Consider the following 13,618-nt stretch of genomic DNA (forward strand, 5'->3'; position numbering starts at 1 on the left):
CCTATCCTGGCTGCAGCCCCATACATCAGTGTCCTGGCTATTGGCTGTGTGGCCTTGGACGAGGTCCTTCTCATTTCTGAACCTCAGCTTTCCTATGTATCAAGTGGAAATACTAACTTGGGCCTCTCAGGAAGAGATGAATGGTGGATGGTGTAGGGTCCTACCACCTTGGGCAGGTTACTGGGGAAGAGAGCAGGACCCATTCCTCTGAGGCCCGGATGCAGTGGGTGAACTTCCCATTATGTCTGCCTGAAACACTTGCTTGGGAGCCTTCTGAGGTTACCACCTGCCCCCCGCCCAGCACTCCCCCAAGGCCACCCCTAGAGGGCAGAGATTATCTGAGGTCACACAGCAGCAAGTTGAATGGATCCATCATCCAAGGGAAGGGGGCCTTTATCTCTCCAGATAAGAGGCCTGGAGTGGGACTGGAAGGCCTCATGGCCTCGGATTTGGGTGCAAATGGGGGGGGGGGAGTTAAGAGGGGAGGTGCTAAGCTGGCTCAGACTGACCATAAAGCAACCACTTCTTCTGGTACCTTCTCTGCCTGAGTCAGCCAGGGGTTGCGGCTGCCTCTGAGTTCATCGCCTGCCGCCCAGCCTTGGAACTCAGGCCACTGGCACAAGGGAGGTCCGTAATAATGACCGGGTGATACTGACAGCTATGTGGGGAGAGTGCCAAGCACTCTCCTTGCCTTCATTCGTTTGATCCCCCAACAGCCCTGAGAGGGGGAGGGCCTGGGAGTGAGGTTCAGAGAGGCTGCGTAAGCTGTCCAAGGTGACACAGCCAGGGAGCAGAAGAGAAGGGTCTTAGGGACCCAAGGCCATGCCCTCTGCCATCATGCAGCAAACACGTGCTGAGCCCCCATCTGTGTCAGGCCTGGGGCTGGATCTGAGGGTCTCTGACCCAGCGGGGTTTGGGCGATAGGAAGCTGGAAGCATGGAGCGCCTGGGGATGAAGGCTACGAGCATAATGACCAGCCTAAAGTGAATGCCTGCTTCCTTGAAAGGGAGGAATAGACAAGGGGCTGCGAGACTCCAGAGGAGTGAGTGCCCATCTATGTCTGGAGGGCCAGGAGGGCTTCCCAGCAAAGGAGACATTTGAGCCAGGCTTTGAAGGTGGGGAAAGCATCCCAGGAAGAGGGAACGGCACAGGTAAAGGCCAGGAGTACTGAAAGAACATGGAGTGCCCTGGGGCTGAACAACTTGAGGGAGCCAGTGGGAAGAGGTGGTTGGAAGTCACAAGGGTCTTGAATGCCATGCTAGGAAACTGACCTTTTCCTGAGGTTAAAGTGGAATCACCAGAAAAAGTTGGGGGCGGGGGCAGGGGCCTTGAATCTGTGGTACAGATGGCCCAAACCAGTGCTGGTTGGGGAGGGAGGGAGAGACGGTCCAGTGCTCGGCCTGCCCTGGGTTCTCGGAAGGGCCCAGGTTGGGTGACACCACAGTTTGGGAAGAGCTTCCCAGTCTAACCTGGCACCTGAGAATAAGGCCACCTGCTGGCTATCTCCATTCCTGCAAGCCCTGGGCAGGTTGCAGACCCCAGCACTCAGGGGCGGACTACCCAATAAGCAAGGTAAGCATGGGCTTACTAGTGCTTACGTACTAATCTGTAGTGAACAATTTCACATTTTTTCACCACATCAAAGATATGGCTGGCATCTGTCTCCCAACCCCACAGCACCTTCCTACAAAGGCAAAGCCTGTTTTCAAATTTATAATCACCGTGTTTACGGGGTAACTGCCCCTGCCAACACCCCATAGCTTCAAAGTTCCATGTCATCTAAAAACCAGGTTGCAGTGGAGAAAGAAGCCCGGCATGGCCAAGGGGTCATGAACAGGGGACCCTGCCCCCCTACTGCCTCATTTTCCTGTTCTAACAAACACAGTCCCCCTGGCACAGGGCATGGAAGTGCTCCTAGCCTCCTGGCCGCCATAAGGAGGCATATCTCAGTATGGTCCAGCCTGGTTGGAGACCTCAGGCTTAGCCTGGCCCCTCTCTGGACTTGGTGTTGCCCGGGAGTGATCTCCAGCCCTTCTGGAGAAAGGTTTGTTGAGGCCAATCTGCCTTTTTCCTCCTTCAGTTTTACTCGGGCCCTCACTTGTAATTTCCCCAGCAACCCCTGGAGGGCATCATTTCTCTGGCACCCACTTTACAGGTGAGGGAATGGAAGCTTCAGAGGTAAAGTGAAGGCAAGTGGTACATTTCTGGGCTTCTCTGACACCAGTCTCAGCCACCAAGGGGCAGGGGGTGAGGAGGGCACCTACTGTGTGCCAGATGCTGCACACCTTACTGCGTAAGGGATACCTGCAGATTCTGGAACTTCACAGCCAGGTGCCAAATCCTAGCTCTGCGATTCACAAGTAGGTGACCTCAAGCAAGTTGTTAACCTGTCCATGCCTCAGTTTCCTTATCTGTAAAATGGGGGTAATAATAGTACCTTCCTCATGGAGTTGGTGTGAGGTTTAGATGCGATAACCCCTACCAAGGGCTTAGAACAGTGCCTGGCACGCAGTGAATTCCACGTCTTGATCTATCTATTTTAATTCCTACCGCCATAATGTCATCCTATCTGGCATCTGGGGATACCGAGGCTCCAAAGGAGCAGAGCCTTCTGGCAGGGATTCACTCCAGCCTGCCCGCCTGCGCCTCGCTTCCCCCATCCAACCCGCACAGCTCGCCCAACCCTGGCCTGACCCTGCCACCCATCGCGGGGCCGTTCGGGCCCCACTCTCTGCCGCTTATGCCTGTTTTGGGAAATCCTAGGGCTGGGGGGCCGATCGCAAAGCGGTCGCGGAGAGCGTGGAGCCTGAAAGCAGGCGGCGGGCCCACGGGCTGCCGCGCTCCGGCCCGCCCTCGCCTTCCGACCAATTTTGGGCAAAGCGGCAGCGGCAGCAGCGCGGTACGTGACGGCAGTGAGTCAGCGCGCAGGAATGCGCAGGACGCTTTGTTCCCCGCTTGGCGAACGAACGTGCTAGGGCTGGGGCGCGGCGGGGCCTGACATCACCGCGCGCGCCAGGCGGCCACGTGCGCCCCCAGCCGCTGCAGCTGGGCGGCTGGCGCCTCACCTTCCCTTTCTGGGGAATAGAACCCCCTGGAAGGTCTGCTGGCCCAGGCGAGACTCCAGGGGCCTGGGGAAGCCGGGCTTCCTCCCCAAGCCTGTGCGGCTCTGGCTCTGAATGGCGCTGGCAGCCCAGTCCCCCTGTGTGGGTTCACAGGGAAACAACTGGAGAAAGGCTGCCAGGAAGGAGAAAGGCAGCTGCCTGCAAAGGCCAGTGGGGAGAACGGAGACCTCGAACAGCCACAGCAATATCCTAAGACTGCCCCCAGGGAACCCTATTTGGGGGCCATGGCCCCTGCACATCCAGGCTGGTATGGGACAAGGAAGCAGGGGATGAGTTCTGCTTCAAGCCCTGCCTCCAGCTTGCTGGGTGTTTTCCCCAAATCACTCCCCATCTCTGGGCCTGAGTCTGTCCAGCCGACACACAGGGTGACACTGGCTATCCAGTTCTTCCTCAGAGTCCTGTGCTTGGTCATTTGGCCTCAAGACTAGAAGTGCTTTGGGAAACAACTGCAGGGACTTTAAGAAGTGTGGAAACCACAGATGGTTACCCCGAGGGCCTTTTGCCTGTTAGGCTATTTCTGGATCTTTCTAAATGCGATGTCATCTAATGCTCAGAACAACTCTGTGTGGTGGGCATTGCTTCTTGTGGAAATTGGGACTCAGAGGGGCACGGTCATCTGCTTTGGGTCACAGCTAGTGCCGGGGGGAGTGGACAGAAACCCAGGGTGGCTTGACTGGGCTCTCCTTCATTTGCAAGGGTGCAGACCCTCCCTCCTGGGCCGGAGTGCCTGGCTCAGGCTCCCCAGGCTGCAGGATGTAGCTGACATGGCCAGCCTTGGCAAGTGGAGCATGAAGTCTAGACTCCAGGCTGTTCTGAGAAGGAGCAGCAGGTGGCTGGAGTCAGAATCCAGAGCTGGGGTCCAGCTCAGCCTCCTGCCCAGTGTGGCCTTGGACGTGTCACATGCTTCTTTACACAGGGGATCTCATTTTAGTTTCCCCATTTCCCAGGGGCAGGAACTAAGTGGCCCAGGCTATGGTGGGACCTGGAGGGGGCAGGCAGGGTGACCGCGCTCCCTTCCCTCATTCCTCATCCATAGGGCCCTGACACCAGGACACAGCAGCTCATAGTCCCACGCAGCACATAGACAAGGCTGGAGTGTGGAACTCAATGGGCCTGGGGCCTTTCACGGGAGGTCATCTTTATCAGCCCTGGCTGCAGGGACTGGAAAGGTCCTCACTGGCATCCTTGCCAGCCCCGCCTCCCGCTCAGTCTATTTGGAACTCTGGCTTCTGTCCCTCTTAGGCCATATGTTGTATGGGGGAAGGGGGGATGGGGAATGACCTCTTTTACCCAGGGCTGACCTTACAGAGGACTTGTTCCCACCTTAGTGCCCTCCTTCTCTTGGTACCCTGACATGACCCCCTCACCTGGTCACCAGCGATGGGTTCTGGCAGAAGAGGCCTACTCTCCCAGTTAGCTGGCAGTCTGTCCCCTCCCTGTGTGGCGATCTTATTCAGAGGTAGCACAGCTATGGTCTGGGGAAGGCTTCTCTCCCACCTGGGGCCAGAGGTCCCTGCATTTGGGACAGTGCCTTTCATTCAGCCTTCAACGCTTGGGCCTCAACTGCAAACCTCTCCACTGGGGAATGAAGCTTGCAGTGGCAGGAAACCACACCGCACCCTTGGTGAGACTCTGAACTCTGGGGTCAGAAAGCACAGGGGCCTCCGGTCAGCCATTGCACCTCTCTGCACCTCGACTCCTCATCTGTGAATGGAGAACAGACTCCCTTTTATGCAAACGCCTCAGCACATGGTAGCTATTGGGTCAACTTGAGCCCTACCCCAAGCCCTACCTGAAGAGTTATGTGACTTCCCCATGGTCTCCATCATCTCCCCTTGACTCGAGTCATTGACAGCATCCTCCTCCTGTAGGTCTCTGTGTTCATAATTGCCCTAGTCCCGAGTGAGGAAGACTACCTAGTATGACCCTCACAGCTTGGACCAGGCCACTGCAGCCCAGAAAGAGACAGTGCCCAGTCCTGGGCCACATGGCCGGACTTGGCAGGTGGAACTTACTCTCTGCCTTGAGTAGGGGCTGATGGCCCCTGAGCCCCTTAGGCCTCCTAGTCTTAGAGACTTCGAGGACACGGGGTGATGGGACAGGCTGGAGTGAGCAAGCATCTGCACGTGCTCCCCCTCCCTGCGGTTCCTGGCACCTGAGGGCCCCACCTCAGCCTGGCACGCCTGCCTGGATTCCTGCCTGTGTGGTTTCCTCTCGGCCTTTCCCTCACGTCCGCTGGCAGAGCACCCCCAGCAGTCTGCATTCTTCTGTCCTGAAGACGGCCACCATGGGGCTGGGCCTGGCCGGGACACCCCAAGTGTAGGAGCGTGCGTGCTGGTGAGGTTGTGCAGGGACATACCTGTGGGCACCTGCCTTTCTGTTCCTATGCACAGGTGTGCATACGTGTGCATGACTGGGCCCCTGTGTGTCTGTGTGGGCATGGGTGTGTGTGTGTGCGCCCAGGGAGGAATGCGCATGGGGGCATGGATACCAAGTAGACATGCAGAAGTGCATGGAGGGGTGCAGAGGGGCTACTGTGCCAGAGGGAACCACGTGCGTCCCTAGGGGTCCCATGGACCAATGGGACTTGGTGGGGCTATGCATGTTTCCCATACCTAAAGGCTCTTGGATGAGTGAGGGTCATGTACCCAGTGGCGCCTCTTTTAGGCCCAGCTTACAGCCGCTGTGAAGCTGGAGGAAATGGCAGAAAGGGGCCAGGGTGAGATCAAGGTGGAGAGCCCATCTGCCAGACCGAGTTGGATGCTTTCCATTTTTTTTTTTTTTAGCTTTCCATATGTCCCCCTATTTAATCCTTGTTCCGGGGATTGAGTGGCAGCAAGCAGTTTTAGAATGGCTGCTAACCTAAAGGGTAGTAGTTTGAACTCACCCGGAGGCACCTCAGAAGAAAGGCTTGGTGATCTGCTTCTGAATGGTCACAGCCAAGAAAACCCTGTAGAGTAGTTGTACTCTGCACACATGGGGTCACCGTGAGTCAGCCACAGAACTTTTGACTCTTTGGCAACAGATTTTTTTGTTTTTACCAATCCTGGGGAGGAGACAAGTAGAAGGAATGTTGTCATCATTCGAGGCTCAGAGAGGGCCAGTCGCTTGCTTAGGGTCACACAGCTCATATGTGGTAGAGCCAGGGTTCAAGTCCATGTCTGCCTGACTCTAGAGGCTGTCAGGCAGGGCAGGGCAGGGCAGGAAGGGAAGCTACTGCAGGGGTGACAGAACAGCAGGGACCTGCCCATTTCATGGACAACCCAGGGCCAGTCATAAACATGCATATAGCATTTGCTCTATGGCAGGCCCTGGTGCAAGTGTGTTACAAGTAGTAACCCATCTAATCCTCACTAACATCCTAGGAGGCCAGTGCTGCCATTATTCTCATTTTAGAGATGAGGAAACTGAGGCACAGATAGGTTAAGTAACTTGCCCAAAGTCCCACAGCTAAAATATGGCAAAGGTAGGATATGAGCCCACACAGTCTGGCTCCAGAGTCTGTGCCCAGCCCTACACATGCTGCTCTGGCCAGCGTCCCCTCGTGCTTGATATCCCAGCCTCACCGCTTCCTGCTGGGTGGTCCTCAACACCACGTAAGCACAAGGAAGTTGAGAGCTGGGTGCACCAGTCCCCCACCTCACAGATGGGGAAACTGAGTCTGGTCTGGACTGGTGTAGTGCCTGGGCCGGAAAGGTGATTCCCGATGCCCGGCCGGCCCTGGCTTTGCCTGCTCCTCACTTGTGACTTCAGGTCACAGGCTGCCAGTTAGTTTCTCAGGCTGCACTTTCTGCTCCGTCCCCAGAGTGAGCAGCTAGGAAGGGCTGCCCTGAAGTTTCCAGGTGAGGAGTCCTGGGAGGAGGCAGGGCAGGCTGGCAGCGGGCACTGCGTGGGCAGGCGGGTGAAGATAAGGCTGGGCCAGAGCTGCAGCCAAGCCTCAGAAGCCGGTTTTCCCAGGCTGTGTCTGAGTAATCCTGTGTCTATATTTATCTCCTCCTTTCTTGGGTGAGCAAACAGAGCCTGATGCCAGCCGGGCCCGCCACCCCCCTGTGCCGGCACGTTTTCCTCACCTGCCGGGTGGCCCTGGAGAGTTCCTCAGTCTTGGCCCCAAGCTCAGCTTGGCCCACGTAGGACAGACACAGATGCTCAAACCCAGTGGCTTCCATAAAAATCCAGTGGTCACTGGTGACTCCAAACATGGTAGGCAGCTGTGGGGTAGCCTGGGGAATGTTGATGCACCGGGGTCTGGAGAAGGCCTACCCCGCTCAGGCACAAAGGACCTTCTCTCTCACACCATGCTTTTGTTCCTCCACTAACACTGTGGTCTAAATGGCAACTGCTTTCCCTCCAGGGTCTGCAATTCACTGAGTGAGAAGTCTGCGTGCTGCAGGTGTTTAGGGTACAGGCTCTAGAGTCAGACAGCTCTGGATTTGAATCTTGGCATCCTGATCTGGAGCAAGTAGGCCCTCTGTGACTCAGTTTCCCTGTTTGTAAAATGGGGCCAATACATGGCATTACGTATTACGGAGTGGCAGTACGGAGGGGCAGTGTAACAGATCTGACAGATGGAGTGGGCTCTATTGGGGGAGGCTGCCTGCCCCCACCTGCTTCCGACATCCCCAATCCACAGCAGTGACACTGGGCACACACAAGGTACACAGGGGGTCATATGTGTACACATATGTGCACAAACTTGCAGACATCCCTAATTCTGAGAGGTGCATGCAAGCTTGGACACAGGATGAATTAGATGGGTTGTGACTCGGGCCCGAGTCAGGTCCCAGGAGGGGCTGGAGCCAAATGCTAATTGGTCTGAGACCCTTCCAGAAGCAGAGGGGCAGGACAGATGGGCGGCCAGGCCAAAAGGATGATGGGGATAGAAGGTCCTTGTCAAGAGATGACGTAGCATGGGCCAGGCCTGGGCTCCATTGCACCAAACCCAGAAGAGATCCCCGAGACCAGCTGAGCCCCTGCCCCACTTTGGCCTCTGTCTGGGCTATGCCACCTCCCTGACCTTGGAGAGCCCTGGGCCTGGTGCACGTGCGCTGCAGCTCTGCCTGCTCTCAGGCTGGATTAGGCAGAGTCCGAGGACGTGCTGGGCTGGCAGGCGCAGGGGTGGGGCGGGTGCCGGCACTGGGGCTGCCTGATGCCGACTCTCGGCACTGGGCTGGGGCAAGGCCTTGTATGGCTCTGGCAGGGTAGCTGGGCTGGCAGCACCCATTGGCTGGGCTGGCACTCCCAGCCGGGGCTGCCCGGGCCCCAAACCACCGTAACCAGAGCCGCCGGGAGCTGGTGGATTAGCATGCCCTTCCACCCGCCCGCCTGCCTGCCCGCCACCAGGGCTGCTCTTTTCCTTTCCTAAAAAGGCAGAGCGAGTGGCAGGGGAGGAGAAACAGACAATTGCACTGGGGGCTGGGATAGAGGTGGGGTGGGCAGGATGGCACAGGTGGCTCTGCTGGGGGCTTGGGAATCATAGCCCTGGCCTTAGGCCCAGCTCTTCCTGGCTCTGGACATCAATCTTCTCATCTGTGAAAGGGGCAGTTAGCAGCTGGACCTCCCTAAAGTGGTTGAGGCCTGAATGGGACTGGGAGATGCCTATGCTGGGGTCCCCAAGCCCAACCCAGGTTTCAGGGCTGCTCAGTAGCAAAGGGACCCAGGCTCCCTTTCCACAGAAAGCTAACCATTTCCCAAATGTGGGACCTAGTTTCAAATTCCTACCCTGCCACTTACCACTATGTGACCTCACGGAAGCACCTTCTTGTCTCTGGGCCTCAGTTTCCCTCCTCTGTAATAGGGGATGAGGTGGTAAGTCCCCGGCTTCCACGGTCTCCTGGGCAAACGCGTCTTGCCTCCTTCCCAGGCTACTCTCTGCTTATGCGCACCCCAGGCTGGCCTGGCCTTCAGAGACTGTCCCGCCTGCAGTGGTCTGACCCCGGAAGTCACCAGGACAGAGTGTGGGTTCCAGGTTCTGAGCCCAGGGTGGGCCCAGGCCTGGGGTGGGGGCAGGACCCCCAGTCCTGCAGACACAGCCTGTCCTGGGTGGGGTCCCAGGCAGAGTTTGGCTAAGGCTTTAGCAGCAGTGGGTGCCAGTGAAAGCTCTCCTGAGGTCTGGTTGGGGATAGCAGGGGCCGGTGGCCTGCCACTGGCTCAGGGTGTCATCTTTGGCTCTATAAAATGGGGGCATGTGCCCCTGTGCTGCCCCACTATGAAAGTGCTTCGTGACCTTGACAGCAGCCATGGGACACCCTGTGATCAGCCAAGGTGGGAATGACAGGTAGACCTTGGGCCCAGTGGCTCGGGGTGGGGTGGTGACTGGTCTTTCCCAAAAATTCGCATGCACTTTCCGTACTCTCAGGTGCTGGGATCCAAGCCCTGGCGCCTGCTGGTCAGTCCTTGTGCCTGTACCCTCCAGCAGAGGGATCCCAGATGGCTACCAGATAGCACTGCCAAGAAGTCAGGCAGCTTTGGGGAGGAGGCCCCAGCCTGTGTCTGCCCTGCCGTAGCTGGTCCCAGGCAGCAGCTGAGCAGTCCGAGACCCAGGGCTCCCCTGAAGCCAGAGCATAGGGCAGGATAGGGGGAGGGAGAACTCGGGATTCCTGAAGGGCCGCTTTGGAGCCAACTAGGGTTCTAGCTTTCACTCTGCCACCAACTAGCTGTGTGCCTTTGGCTGGTGAGGAGCCCTTGGGAGCTTCTGTTTTGCTCTGAAAATAGGGACAGTAACGCCCATCTTGCTGGACTGTTGAAAGAGCAATAAAAAAAAAACTCCATTGCTGCTGAGCCATTTCCGACTCATGGCAATTCCATGTGTTGCACAGTAGAACTGCTGCATAGGATCAGCAGATTGGCAGGCCTTTCTTCTGTTGCACCATTGGGTGCGTTCAAATCATCAACCTTTAGGTTAGTAGTTGAGCGCAAACCGTTCTTACCACCAGGGTCCTATTGTAAGGACGGTAGTGTTTGTAAAATGCTGGACACAGGGCACAGCACATCTATTCTTCTTTCTCTGGGGCTGTTCAGGGCTTTGGTAAATCAGCTTCACTCCTGGCCTAGACGGAGTCCCCGGCACTCCCTTAGCACTTGTCCCCCAGGCAGCTGCTCTGTGGGGCTCCTCAGCCTTCCACATGTCCTGATTCTTATGCCAGGTGCCATCCTGAACAGTGCCTCTTCTAGACCATCATTTTTTTCACCCTGTAAAAATCCAGTTCCTTTGAGGCTCACACTCAGGTGGCCAGCCCCACCTCCACCCCATCGCTGACACTTGCTCATCTCCTGGACACTTTGACTTCTAGAAGCTCTAGCCTTATATGGTTGTCATTAGGGCTGTTCACAAATATTCCCCTTCTCTTCCATTGGAAAATCCTGGCCATATGCTCCCATACTGACCGTACGTACAACAGAACAAAACATTGCCCAGTCCTGTGCCATCCTCACAGTTGTTGGTATGCTTGAGCCCACTGTTGCAGCCACCGTGTGAATCCATCTCATTGTGGGTCTTCCTCTTTTTTGCGGACCCTCTACTTTACCAATCATGATGTCCTTCTCCAGGGATTGATTCATCCTGATCATATGTCCAAGGTACGTGAGACGTAGTCTCGCCATCCTTGCCTCTAAGGAGCATCCTGGTTGTACTTCTTCCAAGACAGATTTGTTTGTTCTTTTGGCACTCCGTGGTATATTCAGTATTCTTTCCAACACCACAATTCAAAGGCATCAATTCTTCTTCGGTCTTCCTTATTCATTGTCCAGCTTTCACATGCATATGAGGAGATTGAAAACACCAGAGCTTGGATCAGGTGCACCTTAGTCCTCAAGGTGACATCTTTGTTTTCTAACACTTTAAAGAGGTCTTTTGCAACAGATTTGCCCAATGTGATATATCTTTTGATTTCTTGACAGCTGTTTTCATGACTGTTGATTGTGGATCCAAGTAAAATGAAATCCTTGACATCCTCAATCTTTTCTCCATTTATCATGATGTTACTTATTGGTCCAGTTGTGAGGATTTTTGTTTCTTTATGTTGAGGTGTATTCCATACTGAAGGCTTTGATCTTCATCAGTAAGTGCTTCAAGTCCTCTTCACTTTCAGCAAGTAAGGTTGTGTCATCTGCATAACACAGGTTGTTAATGAGTCTTCCTCCAATCCTGATGCCCTGTTCTTCTTCATATAGTCCAGCTTCTGGGATTATTTACTCAGCATACAGATTGAATAGGTGTGGTGAAAGAACACAACCCTTAAAGATTACAGCCTAGAAAACCCTATGGAGGGGGGGGGGTTCACCCTGTCACATGGGGCCACTATGAATTGGAATCAACTCCACAGCACATAATAACAACTTCCATGAGGCATGTGACTTGCTTTGGCCAATGAAATGTGAATGGGAGGGATATTTGTTGTTTTCAGGTAGAAGCATTTAATCAGGTGGGCAAGGTACCTGGGCACCCTCCTTTTCTCTGCCCCAGCTGCTGTGGGGGCACAGGGTTGGAACCTCCTACTTCTGGGAATCCAAGTGACTGAGATGCGTGGAATTCCCCTGCTGACCCACAGTGAACATGCAGTAAAGACAGGAAATAAACCTTTGTCGCATTCAGCCCCTGAGTTTCTAGGGTTGTTTGTTCTTGCTGCCTAACAGAACCTGTCCGGACTGAGCCACCCTGGCTCCCGGCCCAGGTCTCTGCCAGAGCAGAGATGCCCTCAATGGTCACCTGCACAGCTCACTCAGCCCCCTGCACACTCAGGTCCTGGCCTCTTCATTTCCAGTGACATTCTTTTTCATTCCACCTCAGGTGCCTGTCCCTGGGGTCATCTCCATCTTCCCACAATGCTCTCACCTCTGAAATAAGGAGTTAAGATGACTTTTCTTCTGTTTTCATCCAAACCCCCAGCCATCACTTGACGGCTGGACTTTCTGCCTGTCAGCCACCCCTGTTTGCTTGCTTCCCAGCCTATGGATTCAGAGGCCCATAGCCACACCTCTGCACTTGCCAACACTCTTCCTTCCTGCACCCTGCTGTCCTTCTATCCCATGGCCTGGAAAACCCCCCACCTTGGATGAATCTAAGTGGCTCCTTGTCCATGCCCATGGCATGGCTCCTGAGTAAGGCTGGAGAAACCACCCATTTGATGCCTCCTTGTTTCCCTGGTCAGCCTTCTCTCCTGCTTCTCTCAAAGGTCATTGGAACCTTCCAAGCTCCTTCAATCTTTTTGTCCTGCAGCCTCTTCTTCCCTTCTCAGCAGGTGAGCTCATTCTCTCTTTCAGAGAGAATTCTTCTGAGGAACATGCCTTCAACTTCCTGCCACCTCTCCTCTTCTCCTCCCTCCCCCTTCCTTCTCTCCTCAGGCTGGGCTTGCTTTCACAGCTCTCCCACCTCCTCAGGGCCCCTTGCTGTGATTATCCCCTCTCCAGCCCCATCCCTCTCTCTCCCCACAGGGTCCTTCCTACAAGCCCGTCAAACACACTCCAGCCTTTCTTTCCCTGGAGCCCATGCCCCCTCCAGTGTCTGTCCCAGCCCTCCTGTGCCCGCTCTCTGGGCTTCTAGGAAGGTGTCTGTAAGTGCTGTCCTGGCTTCCCCACCTTGTCCTCACCCACCACCATCTGTCTCTACAATGATTCAACACTCAGCCATTTCTAGGGAGGGCCGCTAGGCACTAGGCTCTGTGCTGGCCACTTTTCCCAAAGTCCATAGTGTCACCTTGTTGCTCAAACACTCTTAGGTTTCCAACCTCTAAACTTCTGAGCAGCGTTTTACCCTGACACAACCTCTTGGTTGTCCATGGGCCTCTTTGCTCCTTCTCACTCTTCTGCTTCCTCTATCGCTTAGGAGTTTTCCAGGAAAGATCTCCTGGATGACTCACTCTGGACTTGAGTTTTTGTTCTCTTCCTCCACAACAATTATGGCCACTGTGATTGAGCAATTAATTACAATGTTATTTGTTCGATGATAGTCGCTCCTGTTAGAACAGAGGCTCTTTAAAACGGGAACTGTTGTCTATCTTGCTCACCGCTGTATCCTGACAACTGCCCCATCACTGGCACTCAGTAAACTGCTTTTGAAGCAAAAGATGGGGCCCATAGCTGTTGTTTTAACACTTGTAGCGCCAGCAGCCTGTGCAAAGCCTGCTCATGCTCAGAACTTATTTGTGAAAGGCTTACTGTGTTCAAGGTTCCATTCACCACCCTGTATACAGCACCTGGAGTCCCTGAGTGGTGCAAACAGTTAAGCACTTGCATGCTAACTGAAAGGCTGGAGGATCGAACCCACCCAGAGGCACCTTGGAAGAAAGGCCTGGAAATCTGCTTCTGAAAGTTCACGAACATCGAGAACCCTGTGGAGCCCTGTTCTACTCTGCACACACGGGGTTGCCATGAGACTGAATCGACTCAATGACAACTGTTTTTTTTCATATGCCACCTCAGGGGCGGTGGTGGTGGTTCTGTGGTAGAATTTTCACTTTTCATGCAGCTACTTGATTTCTGGCCAGTGTACATTAAGCACA

Source organism: Elephas maximus, chromosome 3, assembly GCF_024166365.1.
Source record: "Elephas maximus indicus isolate mEleMax1 chromosome 3, mEleMax1 primary haplotype, whole genome shotgun sequence".
In the NCBI taxonomy this organism is placed as follows: domain Eukaryota; kingdom Metazoa; phylum Chordata; class Mammalia; order Proboscidea; family Elephantidae; genus Elephas; species Elephas maximus.